Below are 23,795 nucleotides of genomic sequence, written 5' to 3' on the forward strand. Positions count from 1 at the left end.
GCAGCTGAGGCTTTGCTGCTATTGGTACTAGTGCACTCGCTAGACCACAACTAGCTCAGGTAAGTGTACATATGTCCCAATCACACACACACACCCCTTGCCAAGGAGACATAGCCTAAGGGCCCCGTGCAGTACCATGGTGAAAAACAGGAATGGGTGTGTTTCTGTTGTCTATGTTGAGAAAAACACAATATTCCTGTCAGAACTATAAAGGGAAGAGAACAGCCCTCCTGTGTACAATACTATAAAATCCCTCATGGCCAGAGACACCAAAATCCTTTTACCTGTAAAGGGTTAAGAAGCTCAGGAAACCTGACCCAAAGGACCAATAAGGGGACAAGATACTTATGGAAGGAAGGTTTTGGTGGAAGGTTTTGGTGGAAGGTTTTTGTTTGTGCTCTTTGTTTTGGGGGTTGTTCGCTCTTGGGACTAAGAGGGACCAGACAGCAATCCATGTTCTCCAAATCTTTCTGAACAAGTCTCTCATATTTCAAACTTGTAAGTAAAAGCCAGGCAAGGCATGTTAGTTTTATTTTTGTTTTCTCAACTTGTAAATGTTCCTTTTTGCTGAGGGGATTTTACCTCTGTTTGCTGCAACTTTGAACCTAAGGCTAGAGGGGGTTCCTCTGGGCTCTATGAATCTGATTACCTTGTAACGTTATTTTCCACCCTGATTTTACAGAGATGATTTTTACCTTTCTTTCTTTAATTAAAAGCTTTCTTTTTAAGAACCAGATTGATTTTTCCTTGTTTTAAGATCCAAGGGGATTGGATCTGGACTCACCAGGAATTGGTGGGGGAAAGGAGGGGGGATGGTTAAATTATCCTTGTGTTAAGATCCAAGGGGTTGGATCAGTGTTCACCCGGAACTTGGTGAAGAAGTCTCTCAAGACTATCCAGAAAAGGGAGCTAGTATTTGAGAGCTTTCCAGATAACTCAGAAATCTGGATGGTGGCAGCGAGACCAGATCTAAGCTGGTAGTTAAGCTTAGAGGTGTTCATGCAGGTCCCCACATTTGTACCCTAAAGTTCAGAGTGGGGAAGGAACCTTGACAATTCCTCATTCATGGCCCAATCCTGCAACTCTTAACCACCTGTAGGATCAAGACCTCAGTCACTGCACAGAAGTTCCCTGTATAGAGCAGCTCTGGGAGGGGCCTGGGGTGCTTGTGTGATGGTAGCAGATGGTAGGAGTGGTTAATTTCCCGTGCACCCCCCATGTAAATTTTGCCTCCCCCAATCAGTCATTAGCATAGACAGGAGTGTTGAATAATGCCTGCTAGCATCCTCTGTGCCAACCATCAGTGCTGGCAGTTCGGCATGGGCACAGGTGGAGCGGACCCTGCCAAACACAGGGTGCAAGCTGAAGGAACACTGCTGTACACAAACATGCAGCTCAGCAAAAAAACAGAATGACTGGCATGCGTCACTCACTAGCTGGCCCCTAGAACTAACAGTTCTTTGCAACTGATACACAATAGCTGTTACTCCAGCTCTCAGCCCTGATACACCCCATGCTGATCTAGGAATAGGTGCTGGAGCTAGGAGTGCTGGGGGTGCAGCCGCACCCCCTGGCTTGAAGTGGTTTCCATTATATACAGGGTTTACAGTTTGGTTCAATGGCTCTCAGCACCCCCACTATACAAATTGTTCCAGCACCCCTGGATCTAGGCATCCTGGTACAAGCTGAGGGCATATTGCATATGTGTATCTATGTGGGCAGTATAGAATGGGAGTGGATATGCTCCACAGAATAACTCACTTGGGAGCTGTCCATGTGGGCTGCTCCTAGGGGTATGTGCTGTGCATCCTGCATATACTGGAACAAACTGGGCCCTATGTTTATTTTTGTTTATTTGTTTGATCATTATTGAAATCAGCTTTATATAATTAGAAAGGATCAAAATCACATCATAATTTTAAGAATAAAAGACTGTTGATTTTCTACTAATAGTAGTATCTTATGGTTTTGCACAATCTTTGCATGCACAAGAGAGAACATTTTTGTACTTGAAGTCAATAGTTTCCTTGTTGCAAATAAGAGTACCAGATTGAGCCTCAGTTTTATCTTCCTGGCAGCAGCAACACTGGCGTTCTTTGTAATCAAAGCTAAAAGGAAGAAAAAAGTTGTTGTTGGTAAATTGTATTGTTTTGAAATGTTAAATATAACTTCAGAGTGCCAAGATTTAACGTAAAATTGTGTTTCATAACATCCCCTGAGAGCCTGACATCTCTAAGCAGATAAAGAAGAGTATTTTGCAAGCTGATTGGTCTGGCAGATTTGGTGTTATTCGTAAGACACCTGTTTGCTCAAAACTGCTCACTCGAAACAATAGAATCTATCTTTGCTATTTGTAAGACTCTTCTACCTTCATCAATCAAACCATTTCACAATTTTCAATTGTTCTTGTCTAAATTAACTGCTTACTTGCTTATAGATCAGGAAGAATGATTCTCCATAAAAGAAACAGCAGAACTGATTAATATGCATGAAGTTAGGAGTTTGGTTTTCCATTCAGTATTAACATTGTGCACATTTACCCAAATTATTCTATATCTTAAATTTTCCATGCAGCATTCCCTCTCCTGCGTGTGATGTGGGAAAGAAACTGCAGGGAGGAGCTAGCCAGAGACTGAAGCCAGCAGGCAGCTGCAGAGAGCAGTTCAAGCAAAGACTGATAGACATAAGAACTTAAGAACATAAGAATGGCCATACTGGGTCAGACCAAAGGTCCATCCAGACCAGTATCCTGTCTACCGTCAGTGGCCAATGCCAGGTGCCCCAGAGGGAGTGAACTTAACAGGTAATGATCAAGTGATCTCTCTCCTGCCGTCCATCACCACCCTCTGACAAACAGAGGCTAGTGACACCATTCCTTACCCATCCTGGCTAACAGCCATTAATGGACCTAACCTCCATGAATTTATCCAGTTCTCTCTTAAATGCTGTTATAGTCCTAGCCTTCACAACCTCCTCAGGCAAGGAGTTCCACAGGTTGACTGTGCGCTGTGTGAAGAAGAACTTCCTTTTATTTGTTTGTTAGACACTGATTATATCAGCCTACTTTCTACAGTGTTCACTCTGAACATTCCATCCCCTGTGCCAAATGGCTGCAACCCTTTCACTTGCCTCCCTTCCTTGGTTTTAGCTAATCCCTTCCTAACAACCTCACTGAAAGGATTTAAATAACAAAACAAAACCAAAATAGTCACAGAGCTAACATAGGGCTTGCTGCCATGTTCACTTGCTTGTATGCTATTTTCATTTCCCCTATGCTTTGTCTCTCTTGTCTCTTTAGACTGTAAGCTCTTCAGGCCAGGAGCTGTCTCTTACTTATGCTGGTACAGCACCTAGCACAATGCAGGGTTGGCCCTGAGGTGCAACTGTAATAAACGTGATAATTTTGGCTGAAATCTCTCAAACTTGTGAGAGGCTGTCATTTGGAAATCAATTTGGCATGATCTCATATACATATTGTATTCATTTTCTTTCTGAAACGATTTACTTGTAAACAAAAAGCTCTATTAAATATTGTTTTTATTATACAATGAACACAATGAGGTACTTGTTCTCTGCAAGGATGTTACAAGGAGGATGGAGAAAAATTGTTCTCGTTAACCTCTGAGGACAGGACAAGAAGCAATTGACTTAAATTGTAGCAAGGGCGGTTTAGGTTGGACATTAGGAAAAACTTCCTGTCAGGGTGGTTAAGCATTGGAATAAATTGCCCAGGGAGGTGGTAGAATTTCCATCAATGGAGGTTTTTAAGATCAGGTTAGACAAACACCTGTCAGGGGTGGTCTAGATAATACTTAGTCCTGCCATGAGTGCAGGGGACTGAAGTAGACGACCTCTCAAGGTCCTTCCAGTCCTAAGATTCTATTTTGTCAGACCTGAAATCCAACTATTGTAATAATTCATCCTCTGATGCATTGGTAGGAAAAACAAAACCAAAAGACAAATTCTCCTTGGTTATAAGACCTCTTGCTCTAGTGTGTTCAAACTCCTTTAGATACTGTTCTGTATTTTGTTTTGAAAGTTGCTGCGATAGGTACAGAGAGGTTTTATTTATAGCTTCTAGTGAAGATTTACACCTGAATCAAAAATAACAGAGATAATGTAACTAGTGAGGAACAAAGGCCCAGATCTTCAGAAGTATTCAGGTGCCTAACTCCCATAGATTTCAAAGGGAGATAGGCAGCTAAATACCTTTGAGGATCTGGGCCAAAGCTTCTGCCTCACAGTCGCACGCTTCCCTGTGCAAGAATGTCTTGTGCAGGGCCGGCTCCAGGCACCAGCGCAGGAAGCAGGTGCTTGGGATGGCCAATGGAAAGGGGCAACACGTCCGGGTCTTCAGTGGCAATATGGTGGTGGGTCCCTCACTCCCTCCACCGCCAAATTGCCACCGAAGAATGAAGCAGCGCGTTAGAGCTGCCTCCAAAGTCCCGCCGATTGAGGCTTTGGTTTTTTGCTTCTCCACTTGGGGTAGCAAAAAAGCTGGAGCTGGAGCTGGCCCTGGTCTTGTGAAAGGAAGGATACTCATAGTCTTGTGAAGGGAAGGATACTCAGAGCCAGCCCTGGTCTTGTGAAGGGAAGGATACTCTTGGCATTTCCTTCTCCTCATTCCACTATAAGGAGCCTTTCCCACTGCAATGTTCCTCTTTCTAATCCAGCAGCTGTCTCAGGAGCCACACAGATTGTGGGGCACCAGCAAAGGCCCATTGTCTCTACACTTTCATCCTCTGCTGCTACCTAGTGCTGTTTACTAAGCATTAACACCTCCCAGTTGGATTTCCAGCGGGAAACCACTAGTCTTCAGAAAAGCGGCTGTTCTTAGATTCCAACTTCTTTCCATCCTGGCTTCACTCAGCACCATACTGTACTCAGATGACAGCTTCTGCAGGACTGGGCACAGAGGTGACCATGATGCACACTGAAACCAATTTTCCCTCATCTTTTCCATGATAGTGACTTACAGTGAGTTTGTCTCTTCTTCAGTTGTGGAAGCACAGGAGGAAAATAGGGCACTTGGTCTTTTATAGTATCATTCAAAAAATCAAATAATTTGTTCTTATACAATTGAAAATCTCATACAAAGACGTTTCCAATAACAAATCAGTTTGGATTTTATTTAAATACAGCCTAGTAACTTACTTTTCTTTTTTTCTGCAATGATCACTGCATTTGGATGCATTAACTGAAGTGCTACAATGTTTGTATGTAAACTGGATGACTGTAGGCACCGGCTTACACATTTTCTCACCTAAAAGAGAGATTACAGTCATAAGTGAAGACTTGTACTAGTTAAGAAAAAAGTGTGTCTATACTGATTGTATTAAATAATAATTTAGAATGTTCTGCAGATAACATTGATGGGCAGAGTATTCCAAAGTGACTAGTGAGTTTTGGATGTCCCGTTATTTTAGGTTCTCAACATGAGACAATGGAAAAGGGCTTGATTTTTCACAGAGTGGGTGGCTCAGCACTGTCTAAAAATCAAGCTCCTTTAAAGGTGACTAATGTTAGCCACCTACAGTCAGGAGTTAATTTGAAAAATTGTGTCCAACATTTTTACTTGCAAATAGTGTTTTAATTTAGTTTCAGCAAGAAAACAAATCGGAGAACAAATATTGCCTGGTAAACAGCGGGTTAGGTCATTCTCATTTAAGTTACAAATTGATCACAGAATAATGCCCAATAGGTTTTCAAGCTCAGAAGTTTTTGCTATATCCCTGTATAGCCTTTGATATCCCACATAGCAGCATCAGGGCCGGCTCCAGACCCCAGCGTGCCAAGTGCGCGCTTGGGGCGGCGTCCCGTGGGAGGGCGGCAGGCGGCTCCGGTGGACCTCCCGCAGGCATGCCTGTGGAGGGTCTGCCGATCCCGCGGCTTCGGTGGAGCATCCGCAGGCGTGCCTGCGGGAGGTCCACCGGAGCCACGGGACCAGTGGACCCTCCGCAGGCATGTCTGCAGGAGGTCCACCGGATCCACGGGACCGGCGACTGCCAGAGCGCCCCGTGGCGTGCCGCCCTGCTTGGGGCGGCGCAAATCCTAGAGCCGCCCCTGAGCAGCATGAAGAGTGATTATTGAAGTACAGGGGTACATTTACCAATATGTTTTTTAAAAGGCCAAACATACTTCATTGAAAAAAAATCAGCAAACTGTAATGAAAGTTAAAGAACTTCCACCATAAAACAGCAATTAAAATAAGGTTAATGCTTCCAGTATCTATCTATCTATTTGGAGCAAAATACACTTACAGGTAAGGAGACAGCAGCAGTCTTTCATATCATTTTTGTGTTTCTGAAAAATAAAATAAATAAGTTAGTATCTACCTGGAATGTCTTCTCCATAACAGTATCAGCTAATAAAGCATAAGAGTAAAGAGTATTGATCATACTCTATTAATGTTCTACGTATGTTATGAAAAGAAAATATTTTCATCCATCCTAAATTTGCAACCAAGTTCCAGTGTAATCCACCTATTTACAGCTTTTCTATAACTATGGTGGCCTGAAAAATTGACAGGTTTATTCTGACAATAAGGTGATAATTTGCAAGTTAAGATGAATTCTTCTGTAAAGTTTGAATAAAAGTTATCATGCTCTTTTGGAATTACAGAAATTACAAATTACCCTGATTGGAGAAATTTGTCTTATACTTAATTCTTCTTCATGTCCTTCTAGTTTGAAAAAGGCTCATTACCATCCTTGGAAACTTTTAACCAAATGAAATTTCTTTGGAAACTCATGCACAGGCAGTATTTGAAGAAAAGAACTTTTAATTCAGCAAAGGATAGGATGAGTGAGCTAGTGACTTCACACAGCTCCTCTACATCAGGAACAAGGAAACATGGAACACTGAAAAAACAAGTAAGACAGGAAAATCTTCTTTGATAATTTTAACTTGACTTGCTACTATATATGTACACCAAGGAACATTACAGTTAAGAAAATCTCCAAATATTGAAAAGTGTGGAAATGAACAATTAAGGAAAGGTAGATAAATATTCAAAGATACTCACAATTCATACAATACAAACTTTTAAATTAATGTACACATATAAATTATGTACAATATTAAAAAAAAGTAACTTTGCCCACGCCAGAGCCACTCTCTATCTATCCAGCAACAAGACATTTTGAAATCACTAGTTACAAATTAAAAATGTAACACCCTATGCAGACCTGTTGGCTTCCAGGCTTATCTGAGGTAATTAACATAATAGCTTTCTTTGAAGCATTGGACACTTTGAGGACTGTAACCTATGGGCTAGATTCTCTGCTGCACCATGTTTCCATTGGGTGCAGCAAGGGGATGTGGGTACAAAGGAGTTGGTTGTGACTCCCTGATTTTGGGGTTAGTCTCGTGTCAATCCTGGTGAAGATTAAAGTAGCCTAGAGGCTTTTCAAAGCTTCATGGTCCCCCAATGGGATTGTCTGCAGTCTGGGGCTGTTGGAGTGCACTGCAACCCCAGCACATCTCTCATTGACTCTACTTTCCCTTTGGAGAACTCCCTTGCCTGGAGAACTGGAAAGATAATCTTCTTTCTTGCCCTTTTGCAACACAAAAGCACTCCCAAGGGATCCAGTCTCTATGAGGGAATGTGGGCCACTACATTTAGAGTGCAGTGGGTGAAGGAAGACATCTAGTCTGAACCAGGAAGGTGCGGGGTGACGGAGGATGGTCTCTGAGTCACACTAGAAGAGTGAATAGAGAAGGGAAAAAGGGATTTAAACTCCATGTAGCATGGGGTAGATTTGGCTTTCTGATTCAGTTGAATATTGAACGGGAAATGTTCCTAGACTGAGGAGAATATGGAAAATAATACATGATACTTATGGTCTCTTGACCATAGTAGGTGGGTGGGCATGAGGAGAGTTGAGTCTCTGGTCTGTAAATGGAAGATAAGAAGAAAGATGTTGATGTCTCTTCAAAAAAGTGTGTGTGTGTGTGGGGGGGTGAACTAGAGCAGAGGTTCTCAACCTTTTTCTTTCTGAGCCCCCCCAAACATGCTATAAAAACTCCAAGGCCCAGCGAGGAAGAGGGGCAGGTGCTCAGGTCTTTAGCTGTGGGAAAGGAGGGAGCTCGGGGCTTCTGCCCTGCAGGGCAGCAGGGCTGGGGGCTTGAAGCTTATCTACAGGACCAGGGGGCTCGGTGCTGAGAATGGCTGACCTAGAGGATGGTCTGTCAGCCATATGCGGTGGATGAGTGCTGATTTGTGAGAGTTTAAAGTATATCACAGTAATTGATGGAAAGTCAGTTCAGTGTTTGTTACTGATGAGGCATAATTGGGGCATAGCCTCTGTGCTGGTCCTCTGCAAAGGGGTTAATTTCACCCTGAATGAATTAGTGTGTGAACATAACTGTTTCATCAAATACTTCATTCAATTAATAGTATTCTAACAGCTTGTTACATACAGCAAAATATTCATTGACTAAAGTACTTGTTGAAAACGGTGATAACTTGTTGAATGGTGTATTTGTCAAACACTGTTCAGTCAGTTCTAAGTGGCAGTACATTTCTTCGTGGCTAGGGCTAGGAAGCAACAACATTTCACAATGTGGAAGAGCATGAAGCCCTCTCGGAAATGATACAAGGAAATGTCAGAGATGATTTGTTAGGAAACCTTTGTATTAAGAAGTTAGCTATCTGCTCCATGCCAAAAGCTTCCCGAGAGCTTCAAGACATGCTAGTCCCAGGATCGTGAAAAGAAAACATCCCTGTGTCATAGGGTAGGGTTCCTTCACCTTGGTCTGCTTACTGCAAATAATCCTCACACAGAAGTTGTGGCAAGTTCAACACCCAACGCTTTATTTACAGTTCCCCACAGCTCAAGATGGTTACATTCTTCCTAGGTACAGGGCGAGAGCAGGGCAAGTTCTCACTTCCCTGAGAGCCTGGGCTTCTGCAACCCTTCATTCCAACCTACCTCTCTTCCTCTTCTTTTCTCTCTTTTAGCTGTCCTAATTGGTTAATTATTCAGTCCTTAACCCATTATCTCCCTAATTTGCCCCAGGTGGGGATGCTTACCAAGCCTAATGCTACTCACTGTGTGTCACAACCTGGTTTACTTTGGATACAGTTTTACCTGTTAACTGACTGTGCATTTGTTACCTGAAATGCCAAAAGGTACCTCAAATATGAGACACATCATATATATCAGAGATTAGTTTGGCCCATTGAGTTGACTAGATAGATTGTGTTGCTGTTTTCCTCTTATACTCACTGCAACATAGCACATAATGGGATAAAAGCAAGACCAGCAGATAGAAGCAATGAAGGTCTGCAATAGGTACTTTATATCCCAGTTTGGTGCTACCTGAGTCTCTTTTCCACAGCTCATTGTAGCGCTTATGATGAAGTGAGAAATTCAAATGTCAAAATATGGTGCAGTTAGAAAGAAACCACTGCATTATATAAAATGACTTCAGCATCTCCTTGAGGGACATTTTTTTTCATGTAGATGTCCTACGAGGTGCTTTAGAATGTTATCTCTGTGTGTCAGAAGAAGGGAGTCTCTAAGAAATAGAGGAAGTAACTTCAGCGGGAACCCCCTTCCCCATGCTTTGCTGCTGTTGAGAAATGTGCCAGACCCACCAACCTCCATTTTCATGGCAGTTCCTCTTCAGTGGCTGGGATCACTGTTCCGCTTTCATGTGCTCACTGTTTCAATTAGCATGTCTTCACATTTATCTAATACATTTTATAACATTGCATTACTGTACATCACATATTTATTAACATACATTGTTACTCTATAAGACAAACTATACCATTCTATCTGCTTAAGGTTAAATCCAGGTCCCACTGAAATCAATGGTGAGCATTCCCCTGGATTTTTATGGAACGGCAATTTGGTTCATAAAGAATGGCAGGAAAGGAGCCCACAAAAGCCTCCAGGACAGTAGCTGATGTCACTGTGCAGGTGCATATGAGGAGGATGTAAAACCAGGATGCAGCACAAACTGCCTTTGTTGTGAGGTAGATAAGCAAACATCCAACAGGCAGTGCAAATGTCAAAGACATATAGTTTAAAAATACAGTTCCAACATCTAAACAATTTACAAAGCTGATAAAATATATCCTTACATTTTTCATTATTATGTTCATTATTTTGCTCAGGGTCAAAATCATTGGTAAATATCAATGGATATTTCCCCATTACAACTTAACAATAAATGACTCCACGCATAATAAAATAATACAACAATATTCTATAATCCTGCTCCAAACTCCTGTAGCAATACAATTGTAAATAACAGTGTTCTGGACTGTCGCTGTTGAATATTGTTGGTGTCTGATATTTGTTTTAAATAAAGTCTGCTTCAGATCATAGTAAGCAAGTGCAAAGACAACAGGACCTTGGTTTATAAGTTCTCATTCAAAAGATACTCAGCCAGTAAGCTTCAGGAAACTTATCTTGCCCACCTTGGAAGCATGAACAGCTGAATTGACACTTCTGGGATTTTAACTTGTGGTTCCATGGAAGTAGGTATTTTAAATCTGATACTTAGACCCCTAAGTTAGCTCTTCTGGGAAGCCATTTAAATCTATTAACATGTACATGTTAATACATAAATTTACTGTAGTACAATGACACGGTGACATGTAAACTTTCACTTATTTTAAGATGTTGTCAGTACCCATCACTGTAATATCTGAGGGCTGTATAACATTAAAGAATTGTACAAAAAAGTCAAATGCAAAAACTTAAGAGTACAATCCCTCCTTTCCATGATCCCTGGAAGTATGATGATCCCTCCTTTCCATGATCCCTGGAAGCAACAGGATAAAATAAAACACAGTTATGTAATTCTTCTAGACTGACCAATAAATACACATTTTAATTTCTCTCTCTCTCTCTCTCTCTCTCTCTCCAATATTTTAACTGCATTGGAAATGGAGAGCAGCAGCACAAATGTCCCCCTCTGCTTTCCCGGTCTCACCTTAATGCATGGAAGCTTGGCAGTGGAAGCATCCACACGGTTAGACTGGAGCAGCAGGCAACACATGGAAAACCAGCAAAGCCAAGCACAGAGGCAGCCAGCAGCAAGCACTGAGAGGGGGAAATGTCTCTTGTTTTCAAATGCCATTTTTGTAGAAGTAACTGGTTTTGGGGGACAGCGGGAAAAGTGATCTTCCCCTTGCCTTCCCTCTATGTGCTATTGATCTTCAACAGCAAGAGGTCTAATATTCCTCTGCTACCACCTGCCCTGCCCCTTCTTTCTCATTGGACAACTATGTAACCGAGCCCAAGCCCACTGCACTGGAGAGGAGGGAAACATGGGCAGTGGGTGAAGCTTCTGCTTCTGGAAGCTAGCTCCCCGGCCCGCCTCTTCTGCCCGTGGCCACGCCCACACTCCACCCCTGCTCTGCCAGTTTTATTAGTGTAAGCCAAGGCCTTCTAGCTTAGCAAGTTATGCTAAGCAGTGGTTCTCAACCTGCAGCCCACAAGCCACTTGCAGCCCAATCAGCACACAGCTGCGGCCCACGTGACAGCCTCAGAGCCATACAGGTAGTATGGATATTGACGTGGCTGCATATGCAGCCCACAGTGGTAAGTAGGTTGAGAACCACTGTGCTGAAGGCTTTGTTTTAGTTGAGAAAAGTGCAGGCCTAAGATAATAACCCCTGGTCATAAATTCTGCACTCTCATTTGGAAGGACAAACAAGTAAACACAAAGAATACAGCACACCAAAGAATTCTGCTAGAAGGGAGGTTTTTAAGGGGGCTTCAGCACTCTGGTTATAAGACAATTGGACCACAATAACCTACAGGAATTATTAAGAAATGAGTGATGTGGTTTGTTAATATTAAGAGGCGTGATTGTGGACCCTCAAAATGACACATATTGATGAGGGGTAGGTATTAATCTGTTATGGTCAAATGATTATCAAATATGGTTAAGTTTTGAAAAAAATAAAGATGGGGTATATAGGATCCAGTCTAATTCCCTATTTTTTGCGTTCATCAGTTCCCTAAGACAGTGTCAACTGAATCAGCCCTCCTTTCAGATGGGCTGCACTTACTTTTCCTTCCCATTTTTGTTACTAATGGTCTTCACAATGTAAGATTGTAAGTATGAAAATGCAGGAGACCACTTTGATGTACTAATCTTATTCTTATACAGACTGATCTTTCTATTATTTCAATTATATTTGTCTATGTTAACTAAAGGTTCTGTGTCTGCTTCACCAAATTTTATCTTCTTAATTAACATCAAGTAGCCGCCTAAAAAAGAACCTATCTGTGACAAATGGACATTGCACCCCAATAAATAATCAATTATAATTGTAATAATTAATCAGGCTACAGTGGCATCACAAACAGGATTGTGGCAGGTGCAGTGCTGGAGAGAGGTTTGTGGGGGCTATGGTCACCCCAAAATTTGCCTTAGCCCCCTGTAGCATTTTCTGTTCTCCAGCTACCCAGCTGTGAAGGCAGAGTGGAGAAAGCAGCGGCTGCTGGTCAAGCACCCAGCTCCAGCAGCAGGGCAGGATTAAGCCCGGGCTGGGTGCTGGATCTGAATGAGCTCTCCCCTGACATCTAGTGGTGAGCCGCGGAAAAAGAATTCAGAAGCTGCTCTCGTTTGCATGGACACACCCACCCTGCCTATGTGCTCAGCATGATGGGATTGCTTGCCCATATGGTCACTTGTGCTGGTGTCAGATCCCCAGTCTCCTTGTTATTGGGGCAGGAGTAATAGAGGGTTTTTATCCTTGTTGTGTGACCCGAGGGCAGCAGAACTGTACCTGACATACCCCAATGGAGAGATTTACCCTCAACTGAATGGCACTCGCTAGGCAGGGGACGTGGGTTCCAAAACCCAATAAATTAAGTGGGAGGGGAGGGGATTAAGTACTTGTATCTGGTGGTGTGGGCCTCATTTAAGAGTCCTATATGCTATTTGACACTTTTTCTCTCCATGGTATAATAAAAAAGCTAATTTAGATTCAATTGAGTCTTGTTATACATAACAGAGCTAAAATCACTGATACTTAGGTCTATGTATTAGACCTACTTTGGGACAGTGTCTCTACTGCAAGAGACTGCCCAGTGTGCACCAGCAGTGAGGCTCCACCACTAACAGCTGAAATCACTAAGTGTGTGTGGGGGGGACCTGAAGACATCTTGGCAAGTGGACAGTTGGTGGAGAGGCACAGCAAGTGGCCAGCAGGGTGGCTGGTGGAGAGGCATGGCCAGCAGGAGAGGAGAGGGAGAGGGCCAGAGCAGAGCCCCACAACAGTGTGGCAATTGGCAGTTGGGGTGACAAGCAAGTGCCCGAGCAGTGGAGTGTGTAAGGTGTCTCCTTATTCCCCACCTCCACACAGGGTGGGAGGTGAACTCTGCAGATGAACCTCTGAACTCTGGGGCTGCACTGGCCAAGGACAGCAACTGTGAGTGGGATAGAAAGAAGAGACGTGCACGTTACAGAATACCAACTGAAATGTATTAAATACTTCTGGATTTTTAAAAATTTTTCAAATATATTGATTTAAATTACAACACTGAATACAAAGTATACAGTGCTCTATACAGTGATTCCAAATCTGCACTGTAAAAACATAAACAGAAGAAATTCACCTCATACAAGCACTGTAGTGCAATCTCTTTATCACAAAAGTGCAACTTACAAATGTAGATTTTTTTTGTTACATATTTGCACTCAAAAACAAACAATGTAAAACTTTAGAGCCTACAAGTCATAGAATCATAGAAAATTAGTGTTGGAAGAGTCCTCAGGAGGTCATCTAGTCCAACCCCCTGCTCAAAGCAGGACCAACCCCAACTAACTCATCCCAGCCAGAGCTTTGTCAAGTCAGGCCTTAAAAACCATTAAGGATGGAGATTCCACCACTTCCCTAGGTAACCCATTCCAGTGCTTCACCACTCTCCTAATGAAATAGTTTTTCCTAATATCCAACCTAGACCTCCTCTACTGCAACTTGAGACCATTGCTCCTTGTTCTGCAACCACTGAGAACAGTCTAGCTCCATCCTCTTTGGAACCTCCCTTCAGATAGTTGAAGGCTGCTATCAAATCCCCCCTCACTCTTCTCTCAGTCCACTCAGTCCTACTTCTTGTTCAGCCAATCACTCAGACAGACAAGTTTGCTTACATTTTCAGGAGAGAATGCTGCCCTCTTCTTATTTACAATGTCACCTGAAAGTGAGAACAGGCATTCGCATCGCACTTTGGTAGCCAGCATTGCAAGATATTTACATGCCAGATATGCAAAGTATTTGTATGCCAATTCATGCTTTGGCCACCAGTCCAGAGGACATGCTTCCATGCTGATGACACTCTTTAAAAAAACAGTGTGTTAATTAAATTTGTGGCTGAACTCTTTGGGGAAGAATTGTATGTCTCCTGCTCTGTTTTACCTGCATACTGTCATATATTTTCATATTATAGCAGTCTTGGATGATGACTCAGCACATGTTGTTCATTTTAAGAACACTTTCACTGCAGATTTGACAAAACGCAAAGAAGGTACCAATGTGAGATCTCTAAAGACAGCTACAGCACTCAGATGTCTTAAAAGAGCTGCACTCCGATGCAGAAACTACAGAACCCAAACACCAAAAAAGAAAATCAACCTTCTAGTGGTGGCATCTGACTCAGATGATGAAAATGAACATACGTTGGTCTACTCTGCTTTGTTATTGAGCAGGACCCATCATCAGCATGGATGCATATCTTTTGGCATGGTGGTTGAAGCATGAAGGGACATATGAATCTTTAGTGCATCTGGCATGTAAATATCTTGCAATGCCGGCTACAACAATGCCATGCAAATGCCTGTTCTCACTTTCAGGTTCTCACTTACAATTGTAAACAAGAAGTGGGCAGCATTATCTCCTGCAAATTGTAACCAAACTTGTTTGTCTGAGCGATTGGCTGTAGTAGGACTGAGTAGACTTGTAGGTTCTAAAATTTTACATTGTTTTATTTTTGAATGCGGTTATTTTTTGCACATAATTCTACATTTGTAAATTCAACTTTCATTTTAAAGAGATTGCACTACAGTACTTGTATTAGGGGAATTGAAATATACTATTTCTTTTGTTTTTTACAGTGCAAATATCTGTAATAAAATATATATAAAGTGAGCACTGTACACTTTGTATTCTGTGTTGTAACTGAAATCAATATATTTGAAAATGTAGAAAACATCAAAAAATATTTAAGTAAATGGTATTCTTTATTGTTTAACAGTATGATTAATTGTGATTATTTTTTTTAATTGCTTGACAGCCCTATTATAAATGGATGCTTTGCATAGGCACCGACACCAGGTGCTTAGCACCCACCGGCAGCCAACCTCCCCCCTCTGCCTTACCCAGCACCTCTCCTCTTTTGGCAGCCCTGCTGATCACTTCGCCCCCTCCCTCCCAGTGCCTCCCGCCCGCTGTGAACAGCTATTTCCCAGCATGCACGTCAGCTCCAGGAGGGAGGGAGAGGAGTGGGGACGAGGCATGCTCCGGGGAAGGGGCGGAAAGAGGCAGGGAAGAGGCAGAGCGTGGGCAGAGCAGGGGCGGGGGTTTAGGGGAAGGGGTAGGGTGGGGGCGGGCCTGGGGTGGGGTGGGTCGAGCACCTCCCGGGGTACAGGGGACATTGGTGCCTAAGATGCTTTGTATGTCCAAAACAATCAAAAGCGAATGTATTCGACAAAAAGGGAATGCTAGGGGACGCGATGTAAACAGACTTTCAAAAGTTTGTGAGCCAGCCTGTCACTCCCATCCAATTTCTTCAATTAAGGAAAGTCAGAAAAATTTAGTCTCTAATTTAAAAGCCTTACAAAATAAAAATAAAAATATTATAAAAACAATTCAGCAGTTAAAACTCTTGGTATAGAATGTTCCCTTTAAAAAAATGTCAGGGAACCAATTAAACCCTCCAAATGAATTTTAACATAACTATCTTCTACACACGCATACAAATTTGATGGTAGTAGTAGATCTCTTTTTCAAAGTGGGTGAAAACTTTTAAGGGAAAAACTAACACAACTTCTGAAACTGATAAGGCACTGGTTAAACAGTTGTTCTCTCTCTAGGGGCTCCCACAACAATCCACATATTAAACATATGGTCTTTTAGGTTTGTTTATAATTGTTAGACATTCAGCAACAATTCCACATCCCAAACCACCAATAATTGTCTGGGATGGTAGAATAAAGAAAATGTATAAAAGTTTTACCATGCAAATTAAATAAAGTTGTACCTGGAAAAAGATCTGTCCCCACATGTGTCAAGTAGTCCTACAAAAGCAAAAGATGAATTCCAAATTGTGGTTGGGCTACTTCTCCTAATCAGCAGTCTCAATAGAATGATCACCAGTCAGGGCCTGGCTAGAACATTTGCTTTGGGCCTGAAGCAAAAATTTACATGCTCTGTATATAGAACAAGAAGCCCTCGTTGAAAGGAGCAATCAAGATGCAACTTTTAGAACTAATATTCAGTTTCACATCAATCAAAATCAACAGATGCAACCTGATGCAATGGTAACTGTCACATCATATGAAAACTGTTTATAGATGACATCATAGGGAACTTTAATAACCAAACTATGGGACAATGTTCCCTTTTTGGATGGAATCAATTAAACTTCTTTAACAATGTATAATGCTCCCATGCCTATGTCTTGCCTATATTGAATAGGTATTCAACTGGGTAAAGGTAAACAAAAACAATTGAGTTAAAGGTGGTGGTTAAAGAAGTATGTCTTAAATATAGTTATCACAACTTTAATAGACTTACATTGGAAAAAAGATAAAGAGTTATTAAATTGGTTTAATCTAGGATGGTCTCTTAAAGAGAAACAAAAGAATCAAGGTATCTTGCCATATGCAATCAATTATCCCTAAATATTATAAGGAAATAGGCATTTGTGACAGCACATCCCAACCATGTGTCATGTTGTGTAAATGAAAACTATATTGTGTTTAATTTCTTGCATGTGTCATTCATTACTTCGCTGCCAGTATTTGACCCCAATACAGATCTATTTAATGAATTAGCTATGGTCTCCACAATGTAAGATTTAAGTATGAACAATACAGGAAATCGTTTTACTAATCTTATTCTTATCATTATGTAGATTGATTTTTCTATTATTTCGATTACTTTTGTCTGTATTAACTAAAGTTTCTATGTGTGCTTCACCAAATTTTATCTTCTAATCAAATTCCAAGTAGAAACTGGAACAGAACTGTTATCTGTGACCAGTATGTTGAAAACTAATAAATAATCAGTTATAACTATAATAATTAATCAGACTACAAAGGAGAGAAAACCATTGTCTTAGATGATTTATAGGTGCAATTTATGTATATGCAACTTCAAAGGAACTTTGGGAAACAATAGTTATTAAGGCCAAACTGTTTATTCAAGGAAACATAGTTTCATAGAATATTGAATAAAACTGTAGTTGTCTAATATGTATTGGAGGCCAAAATGTTCCCAAGTGCACCTGTGTAAATATCTTTGTTTAAATGCTAACTGCTAACTGCTAACATAATGTATGTAATGTCTTCATGTTAACCGTTTATTCAGTTACAGAAGTACTTCTGCAAAACTGACAGTAAAGTTAAAAGAAACAAATGTTTGTATTAGTGACTATTGGATATTCTGTCTATGAAGACAGACACATCTGTCTTCATAGACAGACACATATTAGTCTAGCAGTGGTGATTTAGGATTCACAATACAACTATAATTAAAACAGGGATTCAGATCAGTGACCTATTTACCCCATGTCCTATAACTAGCCAATAAAACACTATTGTGAATTAAAGGGACAATTTCAAATTAGCTATTTCACTATTAAATCTCAGATGCAAACTAACAATCAGTAATTTACAAATCACTTACAAGCTACAACCTCATTTGGTTTAGACTAAGCATTGTCCCTTGTCACCTGCACCGAGCCCCTTGAATCATCACCATCACTCTTTGTCCCAGCTTGAACACCCCCCATCCACCCAGGCCAAACTCACCATGATTAGGGTGTTTGCTGAGATGTGTGCTTGCCAAGGGTCAGTGAGAAACTGATTGGTATGTTACAAGAGGTGTATTTTACTTTTACTGTACTGTTTCAATGCTGTAAGTGAACTAACAATCATGCTTCTGTGCATTGTTTCTTGTGCTTCTACAGACCAAAGCACAGCAAGGAGGACATCTTCCGGGCAGTGATGCAATCCTCTGAGGCAGAAAAATGAGAATGTAGGGAATGGAGAGAAATGGAAAGGTGGGGCAGAAAGAAGAATCAGGAGCTCATACAAAAGGCCCGGGAGTGGATGATAAAAGTCATGGAGGTGCAAACAGAGATGCTGAAGTCCCTAATCATGCTACTGTCAGAATACATGTGCGCTCACCCTCCCCACCACCCACGGCAGCCAATTCAGAACTGTGTTCCATGACCTCCCCAAACTCCGCCCAGCCATTTATTGCAAATTCCTGGAACATCTCGATACCCCGTTGACTCCACCCCTTCAGACAGCTTCCAAAATGATAGCTGGACTTATGGGCAGCTATGAGAGCCTACACTGGCCTGCACTGCTATCTCCCTTTCCACCAAGCCTTTGTGTGTGTTTATTGGTGTTTAATAAAAACAAACTCTTTGAAAGATAACCAAATTTTATTTTATGTCCTACAAATTGTGATTGCAGCTGCTATGTTTTACTAGATTAAACTACATGCAGTTTAATCATTTGCTTACTGCAAATCCCGCTGAGGAATCACCACAATTGTTAGGCAAACAAACAAAATTCAAATTAATGAAGCATGGTAGATTGCTGTCTAGAAATACACATTACTGGTTCTCATTCTCAAAATGTTGCCTCAAAGCCTCCCTGGTTCAAATTGCCCCCCACTGTGACCCTCTAATAGCCCTGGTATTAGGCTGCTCAAAATCAGCAGCCCATTGATCTGCTTTAGCATTCCACCGTGTGCAAACTTTTCACTCTTTGCCTCACAAAGATCATGCACCATGCAGCAGACAATTATGACCATTGGAATGTTTTCCTCACTTAGATCTAATCTGCCATAAAGGCATTGCCAGTACGCTTTTAATCTACCAAATGCACTGTCCACGCTCATTCTGCACCTACTCAGCTTATTGTTGAAGTGCTCCTTTTGGCTGTCCAGGTTTCCAGTGTAAGGCTTCATGAGCCATGGGAGTAAGGGGTATGCTGGGTCTTCCATGATTATCATTGGCATTTCAACGTCCTCCGCTGTAATCTTGGTCTGGAAAGAAAGCTCTCTGTACAGGCCAGTGTTCCTGAAGATGTGTGCATCATGCACCTTCCCAGACGATTCTGCATTGATGTCAGTGAATTGCCCATGATGATCAACAAGCGCCTGCAATACTATGGAGAAGTACCCCTTTCTATTAATGTACTCCGTCGCAAGATGGTCTGAGGCCAAAATTGGAATATTCGTTCCATCTATTGCCCCACCACAGTTAGGGAATCCCATTTCCCCAAAGCCATCTGCTATTTCACACACATTGCTAAGGTCACAGTCCTTTTTGGCAGGATGTGATTAATGGTACTGCACGCTTGCATTAACGCAGCTGTTAGGATATAGATATTCAGGCCTGTTTGCAAAGGCCTATACTTTAAGAATGTAGGTATATGTTTATTATTTAGCTAGTTATAGAGGTATAGAAAAAACAAAACAAAATCACTGCCTGCCTGTATAGGGCCTTTTTTTTTACTGTAACAGTCTAAAGCCTGGTCTACACTAGGCGTTTAAATCGGTTTTAGGAGCGTAAAACTGATTTAACGCCACAACCGTCCACACTAGGAGGCACCTTATATCGATTTTAATGGCTCTTTAAACCGGTTTCTGTACTCCTCCCTAACGAGAGGAGTAACGCTAGTATCGGTATTAACATATCGGATTAGGGTTAGTGTGGACGCTGATCGACGGCATTGGCCTCCGGGAGCTATCCCACAGTGCACCAGTGACCGCTCTGGACCGCAATCTGAACTCGGATGCAGTGGTCAGGTAGACAGGAAAAGCCCCGCGAACTTTTGAAATTCATTTCCTGCTTCCCCAGCGAGGTGAGCTCATCATCACAGGTGACCATGCACAGCTCATCAGCACAGTTAACAATGCAGTCTCCTGAGAATCGAAAAAGAGCCCCAGCATGGACCACTCGGGAGGTACTGGATCTGATCGCTATATGGGGAGAGGATTCAGTGCTAACAGAACTGCGTTCCAAAAGACGAAATGAAAAAGTATTTGAAAGAATTTCTAAGGCTATGACGGATAAAGGCCACAGCAGGGACTCAGTGCAGTGCAGAGTGAAAGTTAAGGAGCTCAGACAAGCCTACCAGAAAACCAAAGAAGCAAACGGAAGGTCCGGGGCAGGTCGAAAAACATGCCGCTTCTATGCTGAGCTGCATGCAATTTTAGGGGGCTGCGCCACAAGTACCCCACCCCTGACCGTGGATTCCGAGATGGGGGTTGTAATCTCTGCCATGTCTGAGGATTATGCAGACGGGGAAGATGAAGATGAAGAAGAGGAGTGTGATGGGCCTGGTGCCCCAGCGCCTCCTTGTGGCAGGGGCGGGCTGGGGGCCTAGCGCTGCACCACTCGCTTGTCCTTTGGTCTGCCCCTGGTAGCCGGCGTATTACGGCCTAGCGGCCGGAGTCCACAAGCACCCCCTGCGGGGCAGGGTAGCGCGGCCTAGCGGCCGGAGTCCATAAACACCCCCTGCGGGGTGGGGTAGCGTGGCCTAGCGGCCGGAGTCCACAAACACCCTCTTCGGGCGCGGTAGCGCAGCCTAGCGGCCGGAGTCCACAAGCACCCTCTTCGGGGCGGGGTAGCGCGGCCTAGCGGCCGGAGTCCGCAAGCGCCCTCTTCGGGGCGGGGTAGCACGGCCTAGCGGCCGGAGTCCGCAAGCGCCCTCTTCGGGGCGGGTTAGCGCGGCCTAGCGGCCGGAGTCCATACACGCCCCCTCGGGGCGGGGTAGCGCGGCCTAGCGGCCGGAGTCCACAAACACCCCCTTCGGGGCGGGGTAGCGCAGCCTAGCGGCCGGAGTCCATAAACCCCCCCTTCGGGGTGGGGTAGCACGGCCTAGCGGCCGGAGTCTCCACACACCCCCTTCGGGGTGGGGTAGCACGGCCTAGCGGCCGGAGTCCATAAACACCCTCTGCGGGGTGGGGTAGCGCGGCCTAGCGGCCGGAGTCCACAAGCACCCTCTTCGGGCGGGGTAGCGCGGCCTAGCGGCCAGAGTCCGCAAGCGCCCTCTTCGGGGCGGGTTAGCGCGGCCTAGCAGCCGGAGTCCATACACACCCCCTATGGGGTGGGGTAGCACGAGGTGGGGTAGGGGGACTCGGGCCCTCCCTCTCCACCAAGCCCCGACCCAGGGCCCTGTTTGTGGCAAGTTCTCCTTGTCGCCCGCTCGGCGGGGATCCGCCCGCAACACGCCGAGCGGTACTGCAGCTTTAAGGCTGTCAGTCACTACAATGCCCCTGGGTCACTTCCTACCCTGTCTAGCCGGACGCTTGCGTTGTGGGAGCGGCTCCCCCGTAGGTCTGTCACTGCCGGCGTCCCTCCCCGGGGGCTCCGGGTCGGCCCCTGCTCGGCTGGCGCCCCGGTCTGAGCTCCTGGACTCTCCCTCTGCAGGAGCTGACGGTCTGTGTCCTTCTCCCCCGGTGGCCAACCCCAGACTGAGCAGACCTGCAGGCTTTTGTACTGGTCTGCCAGTTGGAGCATGCCCAGCAGAACTTCCTGGGCGTGGCCTCCTCTGCTAGTAAAGAAGGGTTAACCCCTGCTGTACCAGTGCGGGGCTGTCCTGCCCCGTCACAAGGAGGAAGACCTAGCAGAGAGCACACAGCACTCCGTGAGCCCCAGTAGCCAGGAGCTTTTTATCACCCTGACGGAATTACCCTGCTCCCAGCCCTCACAAGCAACTATCCCAGACAATGACGCCATGGAAGGGAGCTCTGGTGAGTGTACCTTTGGAATAAGCAAGCGTTTTTTAATGATTGATTTGCCCTGAGGACTTGGGATGCGGTCGCAGACAGTATAGTTACTTAGAAAAGTTTGTTAACATGTCCGGGGTTTGAGAGGAAATCCTCCAGGGACATCTCGATGAAGCGCTCCTGTAGGTACTTTGCAGAAGGTTTCTGGGCAAGGCAGCCTTGTTCCGCCCACCATGGTAGGACACTTTACCATGCCATGCATGTAGCAAGTAATCAGGTATCATTGCGTGGCAAAGCATAGCAGCGTATGGTCCCGGTGACTGCTGGCATTCAAGAAGCATCCGTTCTTTATCTTGTTGTGTTATCCTCAGCAAAGTGATATCGTTCAGGATAACCTGGTTAAAAATCAGGAATTTAAGTAAGGGGGGTGGCCATTTTTCTAATGGGTTTGTGGACTGCAAGCTTAAAAAAAAACCTTTCCTGCACGTAGCGAAGCGGGGGGAGGGGAGGAGTGAAATGCCGATGATCTTTTTTGTGTTTGGTCACCGGCGATCTTCCCCAAGCTACCAGCCACGCAGTGGGTGGGGGGGTGGGAAGGTTGTTGATTAGCAGGGAGCTAGCGTGGTATTAGCCATGCGTTGGGGGGGAGGGGTAAATCACTACAGAAGCCGAAAGACAGTGGCTTACCATGGCTGCATGCAAGCTGAATTCTGATGCCTGGACCTGTGTCTGTGAGATCTGTAACTCCAGAGCTGCAAGCACTCACTATTAAGATGAAAAATGCGACCTTGTAGGGAAATCACATGTGCTAGGTGAATAGTGCTGTTCACTGTGAAAGAGTATAACCATTTTTCTGTAAAATGTATCTTTCTAAATATTTATCTCCCTCATGCAGCTGCAAATTTTTCAACCATCCCTCCTCCATCCCAAAGGCTAGCACAGATAAGGCGGAGGAAAAAGAAGACGCGAGATGAGATGTTCTCGGATATTATGGAAGTTACATGCAATGAAAGAGCTCATCTGAATGAGTGGAAGGACGTGGTATCAAATTACAGGAAAGAGGCCAGTGAACGTGAGGACAGGAGGGATGAACGTGAGAACAGGAGGGATGAACGTGAGGACAGGAGGGACAACCGAGATGAGAGGTGGCGGCAGGAAGATCAGCGGTGGCGGGATGCAACTCTGGGGCTGCTGCGTGATCAAACTGACGTGCTCCGGCGTCTGGTGGAGCTTCAGGAACGGCAGCAGGATCACAGAGTGCCGCTGCAGCCCCTGTGTAACCACCCTCAACCCTCACCATGTTCCATATCCTCCTCACCCAGACGTGTAAGAACGCGTGGGGGGAGGCTCCGTGCACCCGCCCACTCCACCCCCGTGGACAGCCCAACCAGAAGGCTGTCGTTAATGTGAAATTTTTTTAATGGCCTTCTCCATCCTTCCTATCCTCCTCCCAAACCACACCCTTACTTCTCTCCCTCTTTTTATAATGAATTAATAAAGAATTCATGATTTTTAAACGAGAGTGACTTTATTTGCATAAGTAAGCTGTACTCGAAGGGGGAGGGAGAGTTGCTTTCAGGGAATGAGTCAATCAAGGGGGGGTGGGTGTTCATCAACAAACACAGCAGTCACACTGTACCCTGGCCATTGATGAAGCTCCTTTTCAAAGCTTCTCTGATGCGCACCGCTTCCTGGTGTGCTCTTCTAATCTCCCTGGTGTCTGGCTGCGCGTAATCAGCGGCCAGGTGATTTGCCTCAGCCTCCCACCCCGCCATAAAGGTCTCCCCCTTACTCTCACAGAGATTGTGGAGAATACAGCAAGCAGCAACAACATAGGGGACATTGGTTTGGC

General features: G+C 44.1%; 1 long non-coding RNA gene across 3 annotated transcripts in view; it reads left to right on the forward strand.

The window, feature by feature from the left end:
* The window catches only part of LOC123377457, a 50,753-nt gene extending 32,179 nt beyond the window's left edge, over positions 1-18,574 (forward strand). Inside the window, exons 6-7 of one of the 3 annotated variants that reach the window (XR_006582214.1) lie at positions 6,687-6,872; positions 18,162-18,574. This is a non-coding gene — a long non-coding RNA (uncharacterized LOC123377457). Of the gene's footprint in view, positions 1-2,574; positions 2,709-6,686; positions 6,873-18,161 lie in introns of those variants that run through there. The other 2 variants (XR_006582217.1, XR_006582219.1) reach the window with 2 other exon arrangements.
* Positions 18,575-23,795: the final 5,221 nt, after the last annotated feature.

This window comes from Mauremys mutica, chromosome 1, assembly GCF_020497125.1.
Source record: "Mauremys mutica isolate MM-2020 ecotype Southern chromosome 1, ASM2049712v1, whole genome shotgun sequence".
In the NCBI taxonomy this organism is placed as follows: domain Eukaryota; kingdom Metazoa; phylum Chordata; order Testudines; family Geoemydidae; genus Mauremys; species Mauremys mutica.